This window comes from Bombus huntii, unplaced genomic scaffold, assembly GCF_024542735.1.
Source record: "Bombus huntii isolate Logan2020A unplaced genomic scaffold, iyBomHunt1.1 ctg00000074.1, whole genome shotgun sequence".
Taxonomy (NCBI): Eukaryota; Metazoa; Arthropoda; class Insecta; order Hymenoptera; family Apidae; genus Bombus; species Bombus huntii.
In genome coordinates this window covers 189,237-211,818 of record NW_026099332.1, presented here as the reverse complement: position 1 = coordinate 211,818, position 22,582 = coordinate 189,237, and the positions used below count along the sequence as shown (strand labels likewise).

The 22,582-nt window shown below is 38.5% G+C and overlaps 1 protein-coding gene across 1 annotated transcript in view; it reads left to right on the top strand.

Moving 5' to 3' along the window:
* The window catches only part of LOC126876414 (omega-amidase NIT2-A-like), a 65,682-nt gene extending 60,125 nt beyond the window's left edge, over positions 1-5,557 (top strand). Inside the window, exon 4 of the mRNA XM_050639268.1 lies at positions 5,547-5,557. The gene's annotated coding sequence lies outside the window, so the exon portion shown is untranslated. The remainder of the gene's footprint in view (positions 1-5,546) is intronic.
* The last annotated feature ends 17,025 nt before the right edge of the window (positions 5,558-22,582 follow it).

The window sequence follows — 22,582 nt, the reverse complement described above, 5'->3', positions numbered from 1 at the left end:
CCATCGTCGTTGGCCACGAGCGGAAGCCACGTCATGTTCCCGGCAGAAAATCTGCAGTCTCGAACGCATTGGCGAGAGGAGCAACAGGAAAAACAATCGTCCCTGGAACAGTAAACATCCTGGGAATGATGGACAAAACACATTAACGACAATAGCGAAAAATACCGTATCAAGCTTATGGACTGGTTTTATGGAATTTGGAACTGTCAGTGCAGCAATATTTGGAATACTCGCAATATTTAAACTAATCAAAACAATAATAGATATAGCCGCACACGGATACCAGTTACGTGAAACTTACGAATGTGGAATCGCCCTATTAGGAGCAATATGCGGCTCAGTCACCCACCCGCTACGATACCTCAAAAGAAGACGAAATATCGATGATCAAACAGCACAACCTCAAGGGATATCGATAACACCGGTAGTCACTCAACTACCAACGACATCTACGTCCGCCTTGAGCGAACTCAGAGATACCATCAGTCAAATTTCCTTTGGAAATTTGAACTTCAAGGGCGGGGGTGTCACGTCCCGCGCTCCGCACACGCCGTAACAAGAACAAGAAAACCATTCTATACAAAACAAGCGAATAAGGATTTGAATGCACAAACGAACACACGGCACTACGAAACGAAAGGAAGGATTAACAAAACGAGGGCGATTAACGGATCCAACCAATAAACAAAATACATATACACACAATTCAAAATAAACCAGGAAATAAGAATAACTACAAAAGGGGAAAATAATTGAAACGCCAGGAATATATATATATATATATATATATATATATATATTTCAATCAATCAATTTGGAGAGTTACATATAAGTATAAACATATATGCCGAACATGTAATAACCTAGTAAATATTAGAGACAGTGCTTCCAATACTATGCAATAAATACAATATTATCAATTTATGAAATAAAAGTATACATGAAGTCAAAAACTAATAGTTTAACGAATACATAAAACATACAATATTGTATTATTAAAGAAATGAAGGTTACATTGTCAGAAACATATATATATATATATATATGTGTGTGCGCATTCTATCAAATCGATAATCTAAGATACATACTTAAAACTAGCCTACATTCCGGTAAAGAATTATAAAATAAGAACTATATTACGGAACATGCATGTTTATATATAAATATATAAATTATATTCTAAACTAAACTACTATTAATGTATGCGCATTCTACATTATTGATTCAAATCGATCATCTAAGATACATACTTATAACTAGCCTACATTCCGGTAAAGGATTAATAAGTAATTGACATTTCATTTCGTATGAATACTACACTGCCAGGAGAAATATGCATATGAATACGTATATATATATATATATATATATATATATATATATATATATATATATATATATATATATATGTCGGGTTTACATTAGAATTAGGGTTAGGGGCGTGAAACGAATCTTCGTTTGGGTTACACGTTGTCGTTATGCAATAGAGAAGACATTGACTAGTGCAAATACGATTATTATAGAACCGGACAGGTAACCGCGGTAGTTAGGTGCTCGAGATACTAATGACAATGATCCTAGGTTCAATAACGAATCCGCGGTCAACGGGATGACAACAGAACGTACTCACAAAGTCTAAGTCTGAGAATAATCACTGATCGCGAAGGCGTTACTCTTGGATCGATGAGATCGCGAGCGAGAATGCCTTTTCCGTCCCGATGATGCCACACAGGAAAACTATAACGGGGTGTGTCTAAGGATACGAGATCATCGGATTCGTCGAGAAAAGCCTTCGTTCAGAAAGTGTTGCTGCTAATTGGTTAATCTCCATATCGGTGGTTAGAAAAGGATGCTAGCCGCCCTCGAGGGAAAGTTGCTAGTGGGAGACGCCGCTCGTTGAAAAATATGTCTCCCCTATCTTCCCGTAGTTGGGACAAAGACTGTTTGTCTGTTTGAAGGACTTTAGTTAACTAAACCTTAAGATTTATAACGGGCCCTCGGGCTAGCCGAACATGTACTGCGGAGACGCATCGACATCTGGCAATCATCTTACTCGAAGAATAGGGTCTGCACGTGGCGAGCCACGGGACAGAAACCGTTGGAATGTTTACTGTCGCGTGTCGCCACAAATATTTCTTTTAAGGAGAGCTATAGAATTACTTCATACCTTTGTTAGGCAAAGCGTTCATCCCGTGACCGCGGCTACGTTCGGCGACTGACTGTCGCCTCGAGCCAAAGCTCATTATCACTATTCTCGAATAATTACAATCGGGTTGAATAACTACAATTGTTCAATTACAGCTATAGTAGACTCTAGGTTACAATGTTGCGGGGTTATCCAAAATTCCAAAGGCTCCGGTGTTCTCTCATCTCCGACATATATATATATATATATATGTTTCTGACAATGTAACCTTCATTTCTTTAATAATACAATATTGTATGTTTTATGTATTCGTTAAACTATTAGTTTTTGACTTCATGTATACTTTTATTTCATAAATTGATAATATTGTATTTATTGCATAGTATTGGAAGCACTGTCTCTAATATTTACTAGGTTATTACATGTTCGGCATATATGTTTATACTTATATGTAACTGTCCAAATTGATTGATTGAAATATATTTATATATATATATATGCGTCTAAAAAATTTATTGTAGCTGTGTATGTGGACGACATCCTCGTGTTTGGGACGAATGAGTGGATTGAGATATTCAAAACTAGGATTAAGGACAAATTAGATGTTAGAATGCTAGGCGTAGACACTCAATTTCTGTCCATCCACCTGAGTAAGCCAAACAGCACCACTGTAGTATTCGATCAATCTGTACAGATAGGTCAAATGCTGGATCTGTTTGACATTACTCGTGAGGTTGGGGTGGTGGGAGTGTCGACACCGCTAGCTAGAGAATGCGAGGCTGGTTTTGATATTGAACGTGATGAGCCTCTCGACAGTAAATTATATGAACAAGCTGTGGGGCACATAATGTATGTAGCTACTGTAAGTCGTCCTGATGTTGCGTGTGCAATAGGGAAACTAAGCCAAAGATGCGCGAATCCGACTGTATCCGATTGGAAAGCAGCGAAGCGGGTATTCAGATATTTACTAAATACCAAAGACTTGAAGTTAGTATACCAAAGGACCGGGCAACCTCTGAAGGTGTTTTGCGACTCGGATTTTGCGGGTTGTACGGTAGACAGGAAATCCAGGAGCGGGTATGTGTTCATACTCGCTGGTGGTGCGATATCCTGGCTATCCAAAAAACAACCGATTATAGCTCAATCTACGTGCGAAGCGGAATTTGTGGCAATGCAGGAAGCAGCAAGGGAAACAGTGTGGATTTCTTTACTGTTAAAGGAATTGGGTCAACTGTCATATTGCCATCGCCCCTGCAAGATATTCTGCGATAATATCGGAGCTATTTCATGGTCAAAGGACGAAATAGTTGCTGAGAGTTCTAAGCACGTCCAAGTGCGCTACTTTTACGTTAAGAACTGCGTATCAAAGGGGATACTAGATTATACTTATGTACCTAGTCCTGAGAATGTGGCTGACATTCTCACCAAAGGCCTAAATAGGATTAAGACCCAGCAATTTACCAAAGCTATGGGGCTTGTAGAAACTAGCGATCAAAGGGGAGTGTTGAGAAATGTTAAGTTGGTATGATCGCTGCATACTACAAGCTAAGTTGGTACGACTTCTAACGACGCTCTTTTGTCTTAGAAGTCGACCACGTTGTTCTATTGACTTGGAGATTCCTGTGTGGTAAGACGTGTTATAAGACTGAAATATATTGGAGAAAACGAATCTAAGTGAATCGTTATTTTATAAACCCAAAACCTTATTAAATAACAATCAAAGCCATGTGTCCTGGGTTTTGGTTATGGTGTATGCAAATTCGTCGGGCGGTAAGTTTGCCAAGCTTAAAGCGTTCTCTGTTAGTTTCTTCTGTGTGGTGTATCTTTGTGTCAGTGTACATTGGTATAATGTTTTCATTTCTCGAGTTTATCAGAAATAGTAATAACCTTTTATAGAAAAAGAAAATTTTATATTTATATATATTTGTTAAGGAAATTCGAGGATTTGGGAATACAAATTATTGCCTATATTTTCCACACAACAGTTATACATCTATATTACTCTCTGAAGAACGTCTTGCACGCACGCTGGTCGCCAACCGACTATCCTAGATTCTGCTAACATCTGGCAACAGTCTTTTGTCTCCACTAAGCCTTGACGCCCTCTGGCCCTTACACACACACTCTCATGTACAGTGTAAATGTATCACTTTCCTAACAATATTATATTTTTTTTCTTTCCTTTTTTCTCTTCTTTATTTTTCTTCTTCCCCTTTCTCTTTCTTTTTTTTGTTTTTTTTTTATTGTTAAAACCTTTGATTTATTTTAGGTTTTACGTACTTGTTATCAGTGAAAATAAATATTATGAATACTACTTGGCTTGTAATTATATACATGTCGGAGATGAAAGGAAAGCCGAAGCCTTTCCTTGGAAATTTTGGGAACATCCTCTAGTACCTTAGCCTAGATTTTATTATAGTTGTAATTGCTTAAGATTTGTAATAAGCGAGATTGGGTTCGAGGTGACAATCGGTCGCTGAACGTAGCCACGGTCACGGGATGGATGTTTTATCTAACGGAGGTCTGGAGTGGTTGTATGTGTTTTCCGAGAAATGTGGTTGTGGCGGCATGCGGCCTCGAGAGCGGGCCTAGCCACGTGTGATGTTGCCTCGGAGGTGCCGATGCAATGGGACATACATTGTATTAGTAATCAAAACTCCAGGCAGAAACTGCCTAGCAACGGCGTTTGGAACTTTCTCGATGCTTCCAACGAGTGTGCCTAGCAACGGCGTTTGGAACCTTCTCGATGCTTCCAAACGGGTATAGAAAACAAAATGCAATCGTACAGGGAGAAAAATCACCACGAGGCTGGCATTCTTGCGATTGCCTTGGAGAGTGATACATCGAGCATTTTCGACGATCGCATTTGCGTCTAAGTCAGTTTCGCTTAGTAAGGAGTTATCCCGGTGACCGTGGATTCGTTTGAACTCAAACATTGCTAATAGTATTATTTAATTTAATTATTCGTAGATCGTATTATTCATTAGTCTTAGTGTTTGTTAGACTTATTATTAGTTGTACTTATTATTTGTTAAGCTTAGTGATAGACCTGTATATACGTGTAAATAAAATCTCGGCTTTGTGAAACGATGGCTAGTCCACATGAAGAGTCGTCGCGCGCCCAAAACTCGAATCGTGATCCGACATACATATATGCGTACGTATTGGTAAGTAGTATAAATGAGATTTGTTTTATTGTTATAAATATATAAGTATATATCATCAATAGGAATAAATATCACAAATGTACCTTGTCTTCGAGTATATATATATATAGTGGTGAACATAAGTGAAAATTATATGCATAGTTATAAATATAATTTATAATATTTAGTTATTATATTATAATAAATTATAATAAATTATATTATAATTTAGTTATAAATATAATAATAAACAGGTGGATAGCATCAGTATTTGGTTTCGTACAAATACTTTACAGTTCCACTGTGTGAATTGCTATTCATGTTGTTCCATCCGTCGTTCAGAAAATGGTTGATGAGTTCGCCATCAGTTCTGTACACACATATAAAAATAGTTAATGTATATATGTAGTATCGTGAGTGAGAGGCCTGGGAGTTGGCGGGTGATCCGCGTGGAATGTCGCGAGAGCCGCGGCGTTTGTTTTTGATCGCGTAGTTTTGGAAAGAGGAGACCTACGTGATCTTGGCCACGAGCGGTTGCCAAGGGACGGGAGAAAAGGAATCAACAAACAGAGTTTGCGAGTGGCGTTGCCGAGAGAGTGTTGATTGCATTTTGTGAAAGTCGAGTCGTTATCTAATTATTTAGTTGTGCTGTTTTCTGTACGTTTGGTGTGAATAGTTCAGGTTGAACAACAATCGTCTTTTTCTGTCCGATTAACATCTGTATCATCCATTCCTTGTAAATATATTATATCACTATATTACATATATATATTATTTATTTTTTTTTATAGATATAATTTTCGTTTGGATCTGTTCCTTTGTACGAATACTGTATCCCTGTATATAATATAATATATATAATATGTTATAATTATGTTAGTTGTTATTTATTATATATATTTTCCTTAACTCTCTCCCCCTTTTCCTTGTTTTTTTTTTTTTTTTTTTTTTTTTTTTTTTTTTTTTTTTTTTTATTAGTACCTAACATTGCTATTATGATGCTGTATTGTATTGCATTGGCTGTTATTTGTATGTGCGCGCGACGAATTTTTCAACATGGTCGCTCGCGTGTCTCTTTGGTATGGCGTTGGTTTAATGTCAACAGTAACGTGTTGTTGAAATAACTAATTAATTGTTAATCACTATAATTTTATTTAGTAGTGTTTTGTAATATTGTTTTGTGTTTCATGATATTGTGTGTGTCAATACCGTGTGCTACTTTAATGTGATAGCATGGATTGTATTGTTACCGAATTTCAATAGTCATTGTTTTGATTATACGTGACTTGCATTTATGTAAGTCTCGTTTAATTTAGTTAATGTTTTGTGTATTGTGTTACCAGTTATTTCGTGTAGCATAACTTTATTCCTTCGCTCCGAGGTCAGTTATGTCTTGTCGTTAATATTTAGTTAGTCTATCTTGATTAATATATATATTTAACAAATATTTAAGAAACAATGGCGAGTGTAGTGGAATCGTTGGACGAAGAAATGGTTTTGACATTGTCGGAAAAGCTTAAAGCATGGGATGCGAACTTTCGCGATATGAGTGCAAAACTCGCCGAATTACAAAGCGGCTTATTCGAACTTAAAACAAAACAAGAACCTAAAACACCCGTATCGCCGCCGACAACGCAACAAGAGACGGTCCAGCCGAGTGGACATACCCAGCCAATTAAGCTAAAAGATGCGATCGAATCGGTGCCAGTGTTTGACGGATATCGACCATCGGTATTCCACTTTTTAAGAGCTTGTGAGCGCGCGCGAAATATGATTTCCAGATATCAAGAACCTCAATTGGTAAAATTGTTAGTAAATAAGCTCCGTGGACACGCGCTCCTCGCCATCGAAGACACAGAATTAACGAGTCTAAACGATTTCGGAAACAAATTAAAGGATCTATTCGGCCCAAAGAAATCTCTTAACGAATATAAAGGGGAATTAGGAACGATATTTCAACGACCCGGGGAAGACATATTAGATTATATGGATCGCGTTAGAAATCTTAGATTGGCAATAATGGACGGAGAAAGAGGCGACTACGGCATCATATCCCCCGATATCCAAGATACTATAGATTGGGAAACGAAAGAAGCTTTCGTTAAAGGACTTCCGAACGAGGTATATGTGCGAGTAAAAATAGCAGGGTACCATACTTTAGAAGATGCGTATCGTCAAGCCGTCAAAGCAACACACGAATTGAAACAAATAACCGATAGAACGCGACCCCAACGACCGACACCCTCGAACTATTACAGACGCGACAACGCACATCCTTCGAACACTAACAACAATATCAGGAACAACCGCCAAGATCGAAGATCGCTACCTCCATCGCAGAATTTTTTGAATTCTACAAGACAAAATATCACGTGTAACTATTGCAAAAAACCCGGGCATCTAGTGAAAGACTGTTACAAATTTAAAGCCCGAGTAGATGCCGGATTAATCGTACCCTATGCTTCGAGACCATCGGGAAACCAAACACGTCCTTCGGGAGAATGGGGCGAGCCACGAAGGAACGATACGCCGAATCGCCCAAGAGTACAGGCGGCAACCAGGCGACCGGCGCCGACGGCAACAAACAGAACAAGGACAGCCACACCCGCGAGATCGACTCCACCACCCATAACGAGAGACAGAGCGAACGCAATGCCGACCATAAGATCGAACGAACAACCACTAAATATTGTGGGGGAGTCATCCCACAACCAAACGAGGTCACAGACAGAGAATCCAGAATCTCAAGGCAAAAGGAAAAGAGTGAAGCACAAGCAACCGGCGAAGGAAAATCATCAGGAGTTGAATTCAGATTCGGAAGGCGACCTCTCCGAATTATTTCAATAAAATTTAACGATTCCCCAACGAACCCAACTGCACGAATAGTTTCCCCAGATCTAAAGACTAAGACGAGTTTATTATTAGACTCTGGATCGGAAATCAACATTATCAAGAAACCTGCTTTACTCGATTCAGCCATCATCGACGAAAAGGAATCAATCGAAGTGCGAGGAATTACGGCAACGAGCCTGGTCTCCCTAGGGCAGACGGTAATACAGGTTGCGGGCCATCCGGTTGGTTTTCATCATAGTCGATGATTCATTGCTAATCGATCAAGACGGAATCCTAGGATCCGAATTTTTTGCAGGTTGTAAGGCTCGTTTAGATTATGAGGGAAAACATATCAGATGGGGAAATATTTATATTCCCTTCGATAGTAAAGAAAAAATAATTATACCGAAGCGAAGTTCAATAACGTGTTCAGTTAATATCGCTAATCCAGAGATAAAAGAGGGATTTATTCCAAGAATCGAGCCGAACAAGGGAATCTATTTTGGTAATGCAGTTGTGAGGAATCATAAAGGAAAAGGTTACATAAGAGTAATAAATACTACTTCGGGAGATTACGTATTTACAACACCAACGATGGTAATTAAAGAATTTGAAAATCCCCCCCGCCCCCCACCCCGCTTCCTAGGACAGCGTGCAATACAGTTCTAAGATCGGAGGAAAGTAGATACGATAAAATAAATGAGTTACTACGACTCGAACATTTGAACGAAGAAGAAAAGGAAAATGCTAAAAAATTGATTCGTAATAATCAAGATAGGTTTCATATTCCAGGAGATACATTGGAAGCAACCGAAGTTCTGGAACATAGGATAATTACAACGGATAATATACCCATCAATACTAAACAGTATCGATATCCACCAATACATCGAGAAGAAATAAATCGACAGGTCCAAGAACTACTAGATACGGACGTAGTGGAACCATCAATATCTCCATATAACTCCCCGTTATGGATTGTGCTCAAAAACCCGATTCGCAAGGAAATAAGCGCTGGAGATTAGTCATCGATTATAGAAAATTGAACGATAAAACGATTGGCGATGCCTTCCCACTACCCAACATTACAGAAATATTGGATCAATTAGGAAGTGCAAAATATTTTTCCACGTTTGACTTGGCATCGGGCTTTCACCAGATCCGTATGTCACAGGAAGATGCCCACAAAACTGCATTTTCGACACCATACGGGCATTTTCAATTCAAAAGAATGCCCTTTGGATTAAAAGATGCCCCAGCAACATTTCAACGTTTGATGAATTCAATATTATCTGGTCTGCAAGGAATAGAACTATTTGTCTATCTGGATGACATAGTGATTTATTCCACGTCTCTCCAAGAACGCGAAATTAAATTTAATAAATTAATGGAAAGACTGAGGAAAGCTAAATTACGATTACAACCTGATAAGTGCGACACGAGGTGAATTATTTAGGACATATAATTAGTGAGGATGGCGTGAAACCCGACCCAAAGAAAGTCGAAGCCGTATCAAAATTTCCACGACCAAAGAGGGCGAAAAATATCAAACGATTTCTGGGACTAGCAGGATATTACAGAAGATTTATACCCGATTTCCCCAAGGTCGCGAAACCATTGACACAACTATTAAAGAAAGATACTCCCTTTAAATGGACAGAAAATCAAGAAAACGCATTCAATAATTTAAAGACAGCGTTAGTGACGAAACCCATCCTGCAATATCCAGACTTTTCTAAACCCTTTAACCTTACTACAGACGCATCAGGATATGCAATAAGCGGTGTACTGAGTCAAGGGCCAATCGGAAAGGATTTGCCGATTGCGTATGCCTCAAGGCTATTAAATCCCGCCGAACGAAACTACTCTACCATAGAAAAGGAGTGTCTGGCAATTGTTTACAGCGCAATGCACTTCCGACCGTATCTTTACGGAAGAAAGTTTACCATCGTAACCGATCATAAACCTTTAGCGTGGATGCATTCTATCAAAGATCCTACTTCAAGAATTTGGAAATGGAAATTAAAGATATCGGACTTCGAATTTGATATTGTATACAAAGAAGGCAGGGCGAACGCAAACGCAGACGCATTATCTAGGAACCCTCCGGAAGTTTGTTTACCAATCAGAAAGAGAGAGGAAGTCTCACCGATTCGCTATCCTGTCTCAAAAAGATTCGAAATAGATACGTCAACCGAAGACTCTCCCATATTCGAAGCTAAACCACACGTCTTGCCTCAATCCAGTGATTCTAAAAATCAAGGAAAGGGTTTTACCCGAAAACATTTTACAATAGAAGAAACCCCCATAAAATATTTAGACCAAGCATTAGCAGAAATCGATGTAAGTACAGATAGAGAAATAACCAATCGAGAAAAAGAAGGCACGGATACAACAAGCGAAAAAGAGACCTCCACTGTAATTCCAGAACTAATTCAACAACGAGAAAAGGACACGAGACCTACGATAATTGCGGAACTAAGAATTTCAGAAACCCGAGACTCAATTGCGAGAGTAAATGACCATAAAGTAGTATTTATAGATATACATGGCAATCCGATAGATAAAGGAGCCTTAGAAATGAAGGAAACGGGAAAGTTACCTCGTTATGAAGATTTAATGTTAGAAAAAGCAAGATTGAATTACGATTCTGGAAAATACATTGTATTCCTACCGATAAAGGAAAATAGAAATATTCCAATAACACCAGAAAATTTAGTAAACTCGCTAAGATCTCTATTAGACGCAGTAAATGAGAAACAATACCCTGGCGATATACAATCAGAAAATTAAAGGAAATATTTATGGAAAAAACCTTAACCATCACCATTTGCACTGGGGAAGTAATTACCCCATCTGTGGAAGCGCGGAACAACATAATACGAGAAAAACATGAATCAAGCGTAGCAGGACACAAAGGAATAACAAAAACTTATCAAAGAATACGACAACATTACTATTGGGAAAATATGAAAAAGGAAATTCAAGATTACGTAAGAACATGTAAGGAATGTCAATTGAAGAAACTCACAAGAATAAAAGCAAAGCAACCAATGGTACTTACAGACACACCAGGTAAAGCGTTCGATAAGGTTAGTATGGATATTATAGGTCCATTACCAAAAACCCAAAAGGGAAACGAATATATATTAACTATCCAAGACTTATTAACAAAATACTCAATTGGGATTCCACTAGGAGGAATCTCTTCAGCCTCTCGGCCTATCTTAGCGGACGTTTTTGTAAAGCGATTTATTTGTCGTTTCGGGTCACCGAGAGCTATTCTCACTGATCAAGGAACGAACTTTACATCCTCACTAATGAAGAAAGTAGCAAAGAGATTCCGCATCAAACAATATACCACGACGGCATATCATCCACAAAGTAACGGTTCAATCGAAAGATCTCACCACGTGCTGATAGAATATCTCAAATTATACATTGAAAATTCCAAAAATTGGGACGAATGGGTAGAATTAGCTATGTTTTCCTATAATACCTCTGTACACGAAGGAACGAAATTCTCCCCGCACGAATTAGTTTTTGGACATCTAGCCAGAGAACCTACTGGTGAAGTAATAATCGAAGAGAACATGGAACCAACTTACGCAGAATATCTCGAAGATCTGTTCGATAAAATTAACACCGTACAACGAATGGCGAGAGAAAATTTGATAAAATCCAAACTAAGATCAAAAGAATATTACGACCGACGAATCAACCCCCAAGATTTTAAAATAGGAGATTCGATATATTTACTAAAAGAACCCAGTAAAGGAAAATTCTCCGATCAATATACTGGACCATACAAAGTGCTAGAAATCTTGCAGAACCAAAACGTCAAGATCGAAGTAAAAGGGATTCCGCGAACGGTGCATTTAAACAAGTTAAAACTAGCGCATAATCGAAATAAGCAATGAATAAAGCGATTTCAGTGGGCAACGTAGTGCGGTAGTATATGTTATAGTGCTGTTCGTCGAATAATACAGATATCGAACACCTAAAAGGAAAAAGGAAAATTATTATACGTGATTCAATTATTGCTTAAATATAAAACGTGTTAACTTAATGAACAATTAACTAGTGAAAGTGAAAGTTACCTTGTGAACAAGTGATCAACATACAAGAAAGTGTACGTGCAAGTATAGGTTATGGATCGTTGTTCGTGGAACACAATGTATGACAGCTACCTAAAATAAGTGAATAAATTAGTTTCAATTGTCTCAGTGCAAAATACAAGGTTACTAAATGTTATAACTATATTATGGATAAATCAAAAGGAGGTGTAACACTGTCCGTCGAATAATACAGATAGCGAAAACCTAAAAAGAAAAAGGGAAAATTATTATGTGTACTCCAATTATTGTTTGAATATACAACGTGTCGATTCAATAAATAATTAAAAGAGGGGAAGTGAAAGTTACCTTGTAAACAAGTAATCATCAAACAAGAAGGTCTACATGCAAAATATGATATGGCTCCCTGCTTGCGGGACACCATGTACCAGCTGAAAATAAACGAACGAATTAACTTCAATTGCCTTAATGCAAAGAGCAGCATCGCTAAATGTTATAACGGTGCTGTGGAGGCGTGGCAGTGTTCGTCGAATGACACAGATAGCGGAAACTTGGAAAAAGAAAAGAAGTTTATTACGAGTGTTCCAATTACTGTTTGAATGTAAAACGTGTTAGTTCAACGAATAACGAAAACAGTGAAAGTGCAACTTACCTCGTGAACAATCAATCACCATACAAGGAAGTGTACATGCATGGATTTCGCAGATTAACAAAAAGAAATAAAATAGCTGATAAATATAGAAAGTGGTTAGAAAATAATTAAGATAGATTAATTGAGAGTTAGTAATAAATATAACCGGAGTAAAAGGATATTTTATTGTGTATTAATCTACGTAGTATTGTTATATTATTATATCTAACATGTAGAAGTGGATTTTGTACGCATATATGTATATAGTTACAATCCAAGTAGTATTCATAATATTTATTTTCACTGATAACAAGTACGTAAAACCTAAAATAAAACAAAGGTTTTAACAATAAAAAAAAAAACAAAAAAAAGGGGGAAGAAGAAAAAAAAAGAAGAAAAAAAAAGGAAAGAAAAAAAATATAATATATATAAATATAAAATTTTCTTTTTCTATAAAAGGTTATTCCTATTTCTGATAAACTCGAGAAACGAAAACATTATACCATGATACACTGACACAAAGATACACCACACAGAAGAAACTAATAGAGAACGCTTTAAGCTTGGCAAACTTACCGCCCGACGAATTAGCATACACCATAACCAAAACCCAGGACACATGGCTTTGATTGTTATTTAATAAGGTTTTGGGTTTATAAAATAACGATTCACTTAGATTCGTTTTCTCCAATATATTTCAGTCTTATAACACGTCTTACCACACAGGAATCTCCAAGTCAATAGAACAACGTGGTCGACTTCTAAGACAAAAGAGCGTCGTTAGAAGTCGTACCAACTTAGCTTGTAGTAAGCAGCGATCATACCAACTTAACATTTCTCAACACTCCCCTTTGATCGCTAGTTTCTACAAGCCCCATAGCTTTGGTAAATTGCTGGGTCTTAATCCTAGTTAGGCCTTTGGTGAGAATGTCAGCCACATTCTCAGGACTAGGTACATAAGTATAATCTAGTATCCCCCTCGATACGCAGTTCTTAACGTAAAAGTAGCGCACTTGGACGTGCTTAGAACTCTCAGCAACTATTTCGTCCTTTGACCATGAAATAGCTCCGATATTATCGCAGAATATCTTGCAGGGGCGATGGCAATATGACAGTTGACCCAATTCCTTTAACAGTAAAGAAATCCACACTGTTTCCCTTGCTGCTTCCTGCATTGCCACAAATTCCGCTTCGCACGTCGATTGAGCTATAATCGGTTGTTTTTTGGATAGCCAGGATATCGCACCACCAGCGAGTATGAACACATACCCGCTCCTGGATTTCCTGTCTACCGTACAACCCGCAAAATCCGAGTCGCAAAACACCTTCAGAGGTTGCCCGGTCCTTTGGTATACTAACTTCAAGTCTTTGGTCTTTAGTAAATATCTGAATACCCGCTTCGCTGCTTTCCAATCGGATACAGTCGGATTCGCGCATCTTTGGCTTAGTTTCCCTATTGCACACGCAACATCAGGACGACTTACAGTAGCTACATACATTATGTGCCCCACAGCTTGTTCATATAATTTACTGTCGAGAGGCTCATCACGTTCAATATCAAAACCAGCCTCGCATTCTCTAGCTAGCGGTGTCGACACTCCCACCACCCCAACCTCACGAGTAATGTCAAACAGATCCAGCATTTGACCTATCTGTACAGATTGATCGAATACTACAGTGGTGCTGTTTGGCTTACTCAGGTGGATGGACAGAAATTGAGTGTCTACGCCTAGCATTCTAACATCTAATTTGTCCTTAATCCTAGTTTTGAATATCTCAATCCACTCATTCGTCCCAAACACGAGGATGTCGTCCACATACACAGCTACAATAAATTTTTTAGACGCATATATATATATATATAAATATATTTCAATCAATCAATTTGGACAGTTACATATAAGTATAAACATATATGCCGAACATGTAATAACCTAGTAAATATTAGAGACAGTGCTTCCAATACTATGCAATAAATACAATATTATCAATTTATGAAATAAAAGTATACATGAAGTCAAAAACTAATAGTTTAACTAATAGTTTAATATATATATATATATATATATATATATATATATATATATATTCCTGGCGTTTCAATTATTTTCCCCTTTTGTAGTTATTCTTATTTCCTGGTTTATTTTGAATTGTGTGTATATGTATTTTGTTTATTGGTTGGATCCGTTAATCGCCCTCGTTTTGTTAATCCTTCCTTTCGTTTCGTAGTGCCGTGTGTTCGTTTGTGCATTCAAATCCTTATTCGCGTGTTTTGTATAGAATGGTTTTCTTGTTCTTGTTACGGCGTGTGCGGAGCGCGGGACGTGACACCCCCGCCCTTGAAGTTCAAATTTCCAAAGGAAATTTGACTGATGGTATCTCTGAGTTCGCTCAAGGCGGACGTAGATGTCGTTGGTAGTTGAGTGACTACCGGTGTTATCGATATCCCTTGAGGTTGTGCTGTTTGATCATCGATATTTCGTCTTCTTTTGAGGTATCGTAGCGGGTGGGTGACTGAGCCGCATATTGCTCCTAATAGGGCGATTCCACATTCGTAAGTTTCACGTAACTGGTATCCGTGTGCGGCTATATCTATTATTGTTTTGATTAGTTTAAATATTGCGAGTATTCCAAATATTGCTGCACTGACAGTTCCAAATTCCATAAAACCAGTCCATAAGCTTGATACGGTATTTTTCGCTATTGTCGTTAATGTGTTTTGTCCATCATTCCCAGGATGTTTACTGTTCCAGGGACGATTGTTTTTCCTGTTGCTCCTCTCGCCAATGCGTTCGAGACTGCAGATTTTCTGCCGGGAACATGACGTGGCTTCCGCTCGTGGCCAACGACGATGGTGCTGAATATCGCCACGTTTGGCGCACGTCCGGGTGGAGTTCCTGTGGTGCGATTCCTTTGCCAAACGGGTAGTTCCGAGTAGCATTTTGTTGTATGTCGTACCTTTACTTGTACCGGAATGCATTTGACTATATGGATCGCTTCTCCTGCGATCAGAGCCATGTGTCCTGGGTTTTGGTTATGGTGTATGCAAATTCGTCGGGCGGTAAGTTTGCCAAGCTTAAAGCGTTCTCTGTTAGTTTCTTCTGTGTGGTGTATCTTTGTGTCAGTGTATCATGGTATAATGTTTTCATTTCTCGAGTTTATCAGAAATAGTAATAACCTTTTATAGAAAAAGAAAATTTTATATTTATATATATTTGTTAAGGAAATTCGAGGATTTGGGAATACGAATTATTGCCTATATTTCCCACACAACAGTTATACATCTATATTACTCTCTGAAGAACGTCTTGCACGCACGCTGGTCGCCAACCGACTATCCTAGATTCTGCTAACATCTGGCAACAGTCTTTTGTCTCCACTAAGCCTTGACGCCCTCTGGCCCTTACACACACACTCTCATGTACAGTGTAAATGTATCACTTCCCTAACAATATTATATTTTTTTTCTTTCCTTCTTTTTCTTCTTTATTTTTCTTCTTCCCCTTTTTCTTTCTTTTTTTTTTGTTTTTTTTTTATTGTTAAAACCTTTGATTTATTTTAGGTTTTACGTACTTGTTATCAGTGAAAATAAATATTATGAATACTACTTGGCTTGTAATTATATACATGTCGGAGATGAAAGGAAAGCCGAAGCCTTTCCTTGGAAATTTTGGGAACATCCTCTAGTACCTTAGCCTAGATTTTATTATAGTTGTAATTGCTTAAGATTTGTAATAAGCGAGATTGGGTTCGAGGTGACAATCGGTCGCTGAACGTAGCCACGGTCACGGGATGGATGTTTTATCTAACGGAGGTCTGGAGTGGTTGTATGTGTTTTCCGAGAAATGTGGTTGTGGCGGCATGCGGCCTCGAGAGCGGGCCTAGCCACGTGTGATGTTGCCTCGGAGGTGCCGATGCAATGGGACATACATTGTATTAGTAATCAAAACTCCAGGCAGAAACTGCCTAGCAACGGCGTTTGGAACTTTCTCGATGCTTCCAACGAGTGTGCCTAGCAACGGCGTTTGGAACCTTCTCGATGCTTCCAAACGGGTATAGAAAACAAAATGCAATCGTACAGGGAGAAAAATCACCACGAGGCTGGCATTCTTGCGATTGCCTTGGAGAGTGATACATCGAGCATTTTCGACGATCGCATTTGCGTCTAAGTTAGTTTCGCTTAGTAAGGAGTTATCCCGGTGACCGTGGATTCGTTTGAACTCAAACATTGCTAATAGTATTATTTAATTTAATTTAATTATTCGTAGATCGTATTATTCATTAGTCTTAGTGTTTGTTAGACTTATTATTAGTTGTACTTATTATTTGTTAAGCTTAGTGATAGACCTGTATATACGTGTAAATAAAATCTCGGCTTTGTGAAACGATGGCTAGTCCACATGAAGAGTCGTCGCGCGCCCAAAATTCGAATCGTGATCCGACATACATATATGCGTACGTATTGGTAAGTAGTATAAATGAGATTTGTTTTATTGTTATAAATATATAAGTATATATCATCAATAGGAATAAATATCACAAATGTACCTTGTCTTCGAGTATATATATATATATAGTGGTGAACATAAGTGAAAATTATATGCATAGTTATAAATATTGTTTGTTTACAGGTGGATAGCATCAGTATTTGGTTTCGTACAAATACTTTACAGTTCCACTGTGTGAATTGCTATTCATGTTGTTCCATCCGTCGTTCAGAAAATGGTTGATGAGTTCGCCATCAGTTCTGTACACACATATAAAAATAGTTAATGTATATATGTAGTATCGTGAGTGAGAGGCCTGGGAGTTGGCGGGTGATCCGCGTGGAATGTCGCGAGAGCCGAGGCGTTTGTTTTTGATCGCGTAGTTTTGGAAAGAGGAGACCTACGTGATCTTGGCCACGAGCGGTTGCCAAGGGACGGGAGAAAAGGAATCAACAAACAGAGTTTGCGAGTGGCGTTGCCGAGAGAGTGTTGATTGCATTTTGTGAAAGTCGAGTCGTTATCTAATTATTTAGTTGTGCTGTTTTCTGTACGTTTGGTGTGAATAGTTCAGGTTGAACAACAATCGTCTTTTTCTGTCCGATTAACATCTGTATCATCCATTCCTTGTAAATATATTATATCACGATATTACATATATATATTATTTATTTTTTTTTATATATATAATTTTCGTTTGGATCTGTTCCTTTGTACGAATACTGTATCCCTGTATATAATATAATATATATAATATGTTATAATTATGTTAGTTGTTATTTATTATATATATTTTCCTTAACTCTCTCCCCCTTTTCCTTGTTTTTTTTTTTTTTTTTTTTTTTTTATTAGTACCTAACATTCCTATTATGATGCTGTATTGTATTGCATTGGCTGTTATTTGTATGTGCGCGCGACGAATTTTTCAACATGGTCGCTCGCGTGTCTCTTTGGTATGGCGTTGGTTTAATGTCAACAGTAACGTGTTGTTGAAATAACTAATTAATTGTTAATCACTATAATTTTATTCAGTAGTGTTTTGTAATATTGTTTTGTGTTTCATGATATTTTGTGTGTCAATACCGTGTGCTACTTTAATGTGATAGCATGGATTGTATTGTTACCGAATTTCAATAGTCATTGTTTTGATTATACGTGACTTGCATTTATGTAAGTCTCGTTTAATTTAGTTAATGTTTTGTGTATTGTGTTACCAGTTATTTCGTGTAGCATAACTTTATTCCTTCGCACCGAGGTCAGTTATGTCTTGTCGTTAATATTTAGTTAGTCTATCTTGATTAATATATATATTTAACAAATATTTAAGAAACAATGGCGAGTGTAGTGGAATCGTTGGACGAAGAAATGGTTTTGACATTGTCGGAAAAGCTTAAAGCATGGGATGCGAACTTTCGCGATATGAGTGCAAAACTCGCCGAATTACAAAGCGGCTTATTCGAACTTAAAACAAAACAAGAACCTAAAACACCCGTATCGCCGCCGACAACGCAACAAGAGACGGTCCAGCCGAGTGGACATACCCAGCCAATTAAGCTAAAAGATGCGATCGAATCGGTGCCAGTGTTTGACGGATATCGACCATCGGTATTCCACTTTTTAAGAGCTTGTGAGCGCGCGCGAAATATGATTTCCAGATATCAAGAACCTCAATTGGTAAAATTGTTAGTAAATAAGCTCCGTGGACACGCGCTCCTCGCCATCGAAGACACAGAATTAACGAGTCTAAACGATTTCGGAAACAAATTAAAGGATCTATTCGGCCCAAAGAAATCTCTTAACGAATATAAAGGGGAATTAGGAACGATATTTCAACGACCCGGGGAAGACATATTAGATTATATGGATCGCGTTAGAAATCTTAGATTGGCAATAATGGACGGAGAAAGAGGCGACTACGGCATCATATCCCCCGATATCCAAGATACTATAGATTGGGAAACGAAAGAAGCTTTCGTTAAAGGACTTCCGAACGAGGTATATGTGCGAGTAAAAATAGCAGGGTACCATACTTTAGAAGATGCGTATCGTCAAGCCGTCAAAGCAACACACGAATTGAAACAAATAACCGATAGAACGCGACCCCAACGACCGACACCCTCGAACTATTACAGACGCGACAACGCACATCCTTCGAACACTAACAACAATATCAGGAACAACCGCCAAGATCGAAGATCGCTACCTCCATCGCAGAATTTTTTGAATTCTACAAGACAAAATATCACGTGTAACTATTGCAAAAAACCCGGGCATCTAGTGAAAGACTGTTACAAATTTAAAGCCCGAGTAGATGCCGGATTAATCGTACCCTATGCTTCGAGACCATCGGGAAACCAAACACGTCCTTCGGGAGAATGGGGCGAGATACGCCGAATCGCCCAAGAGTACAGGCGGCAACCAGGCGACCGGCGCCGACGGCAACAAACAGAACAAGGACAGCCACACCCGCGAGATCGACTCCACCACCCATAACGAGAGACAGAGCGAACGCAATGCCGACCATAAGATCGAACGAACAACCACTAAATATTGTGGGGGAGTCATCCCACAACCAAACGAGGTCACAGACAGAGAATCCAGAATCTCAAGGCAAAAGGAAAAGAGTGAAGCACAAGCAACCGGCGAAGGAAAATCATCAGGAGTTGAATTCAGATTCGGAAGGCGACCTCTCCGAATTATTTCAATAAAATTTAACGATTCCCCAACGAACCCAACTGCACGAATAGTTTCCCCAGATCTAAAGACTAAGACGAGTTTATTATTAGACTCTGGATCGGAAATCAACATTATCAAGAAACCTGCTTTACTCGATTCAGCCATCATCGACGAAAAGGAATCAATCGAAGTGCGAGGAATTACGGCAACGAGCCTGGTCTCCCTAGGGCAGACGGTAATACAGGTTGCGGGCCATCCGGTTGGTTTTCATCACAGTCGATGATTCATTGCTAATCGATCAAGACGGAATCCTAGGATCCGAATTTTTTGCAGGTTGTAAGGCTCGTTTAGATTATGAGGGAAAACATATCAGATGGGGAAATATTTATATTCCCTTCGATAGTAAAGAAAAAATAATTATACCGAAGCGAAGTTCAATAACGTGTTCAGTTAATATCGCTAATCCAGAGATAAAAGAGGGATTTATTCCAAGAATCGAGCCGAACAAGGGAATCTATTTTGGTAATGCAGTTGTGAGGAATCATAAAGGAAAAGGTTACATAAGAGTAATAAATACTACTTCGGGAGATTACGTATTTACAACACCAACGATGGTAATTAAAGAATTTGAAAATCCCCCCCGCCCCCCACCCCGCTTCCTAGGACAGCGTGCAATACAGTTCTAAGATCGGAGGAAAGTAGATACGATAAAATAAATGAGTTACTACGACTCGAACATTTGAACGAAGAAGAAAAGGAAAATGCTAAAAAATTGATTCGTAATAATCAAGATAGGTTTCATATTCCAGGAGATACATTGGAAGCAACCGAAGTTCTGGAACATAGGATAATTACAACGGATAATATACCCATCAATACTAAACAGTATCGATATCCACCAATACATCGAGAAGAAATAAATCGACAGGTCCAAGAACTACTAGATACGGACGTAGTGGAACCATCAATATCTCCATATAACTCCCCGTTATGGATTATGCTCAAAAACCCGATTCGCAAGGAAATAAGCGCTGGAGATTAGTCATCGATTATAGAAAATTGAACGATAAAACGATTGGCGATGCCTTCCCACTACCCAACATTACAGAAATATTGGATCAATTAGGAAGTGCAAAATATTTTTCCACGTTTGACTTGGCATCGGGCTTTCACCAGATCCGTATGTCACAGGAAGATGCCCACAAAACTGCATTTTCGACACCATACGGGCATTTTCAATTCAAAAGAATGCCCTTTGGATTAAAAGATGCCCCAGCAACATTTCAACGTTTGATGAATTCAATATTATCTGGTCTGCAAGGAATAGAACTATTCGTCTATCTGGATGACATAGTGATTTATTCCACGTCTCTCCAAGAACGCGAAATTAAATTTAATAAATTAATGGAAAGACTGAGGAAAGCTAAATTACGATTACAACCTGATAAGTGCGACACGAGGTGAATTATTTAGGACATATAATTAGTGAGGATGGCGTGAAACCCGACCCAAAGAAAGTCGAAGCCGTATCAAAATTTCCACGACCAAAGAGGGCGAAAAATATCAAACGATTTCTGGGACTAGCAGGATATTACAGAAGATTTATACCCGATTTCCCCAAGGTCGCGAAACCATTGACACAACTATTAAAGAAAGACACTCCCTTTAAATGGACAGAAAATCAAGAAAACGCATTCAATAATTTAAAGACAGCGTTAGTGACGAAACCCATCCTGCAATATCCAGACTTTTCTAAACCCTTTAACCTTACTACAGACGCATCAGGATATGCAATAAGCGGTGTACTGAGTCAAGGGCCAATCGGAAAGGATTTGCCGATTGCGTATGCCTCAAGGCTATTAAATCCCGCCGAACGAAACTACTCTACCATAGAAAAGAAGTGTCTGGCAATTGTTTACAGCGCAATGCACTTCCGACCGTATCTTTACGGAAGAAAGTTTACCATCGTAACCGATCATAAACCTTTAGCGTGGATGCATTCTATCAAAGATCCTACTTCAAGAATTTGGAAATGGAAATTAAAGTTATCGGACTTCGAATTTGATATTGTATACAAAGAAGGCAGGGCGAACGCAAACGCAGACGCATTATCTAGGAACCCTCCGGAAGTTTGTTTACCAATCAGAAAGAGAGAGGAAGTCTCACCGATTCGCTATCCTGTCTCAAAAAGATTCGAAATAGATACGTCAACCGAAGACTCTCCCATATTCGAAGCTAAACCACACGTCTTGCCTCAATCCAGTGATTCTAAAAATCAAGGAAAGGGTTTTACCCGAAAACATTTTACAATAGAAGAAACCCCCATAAAATATTTAGACCAAGCATTAGCAGAAATCGATGTAAGTACAGATAGAGCAATAACCAATCGAGAAAAAGAAGGCACGGATACAACAAGCGAAAAAGAGACCTCCACTGTAATTCCAGAACTAATTCAACAACGAGAAAAGGACACGAGACCTACGATAATTGCGGAACTAAGAATTTCAGAAACCCGAGACTCAATTGCGAGAGTAAATGACCATAAAGTAGTATTTATAGATATACATGGCAATCCGATAGATAAAGGAGCC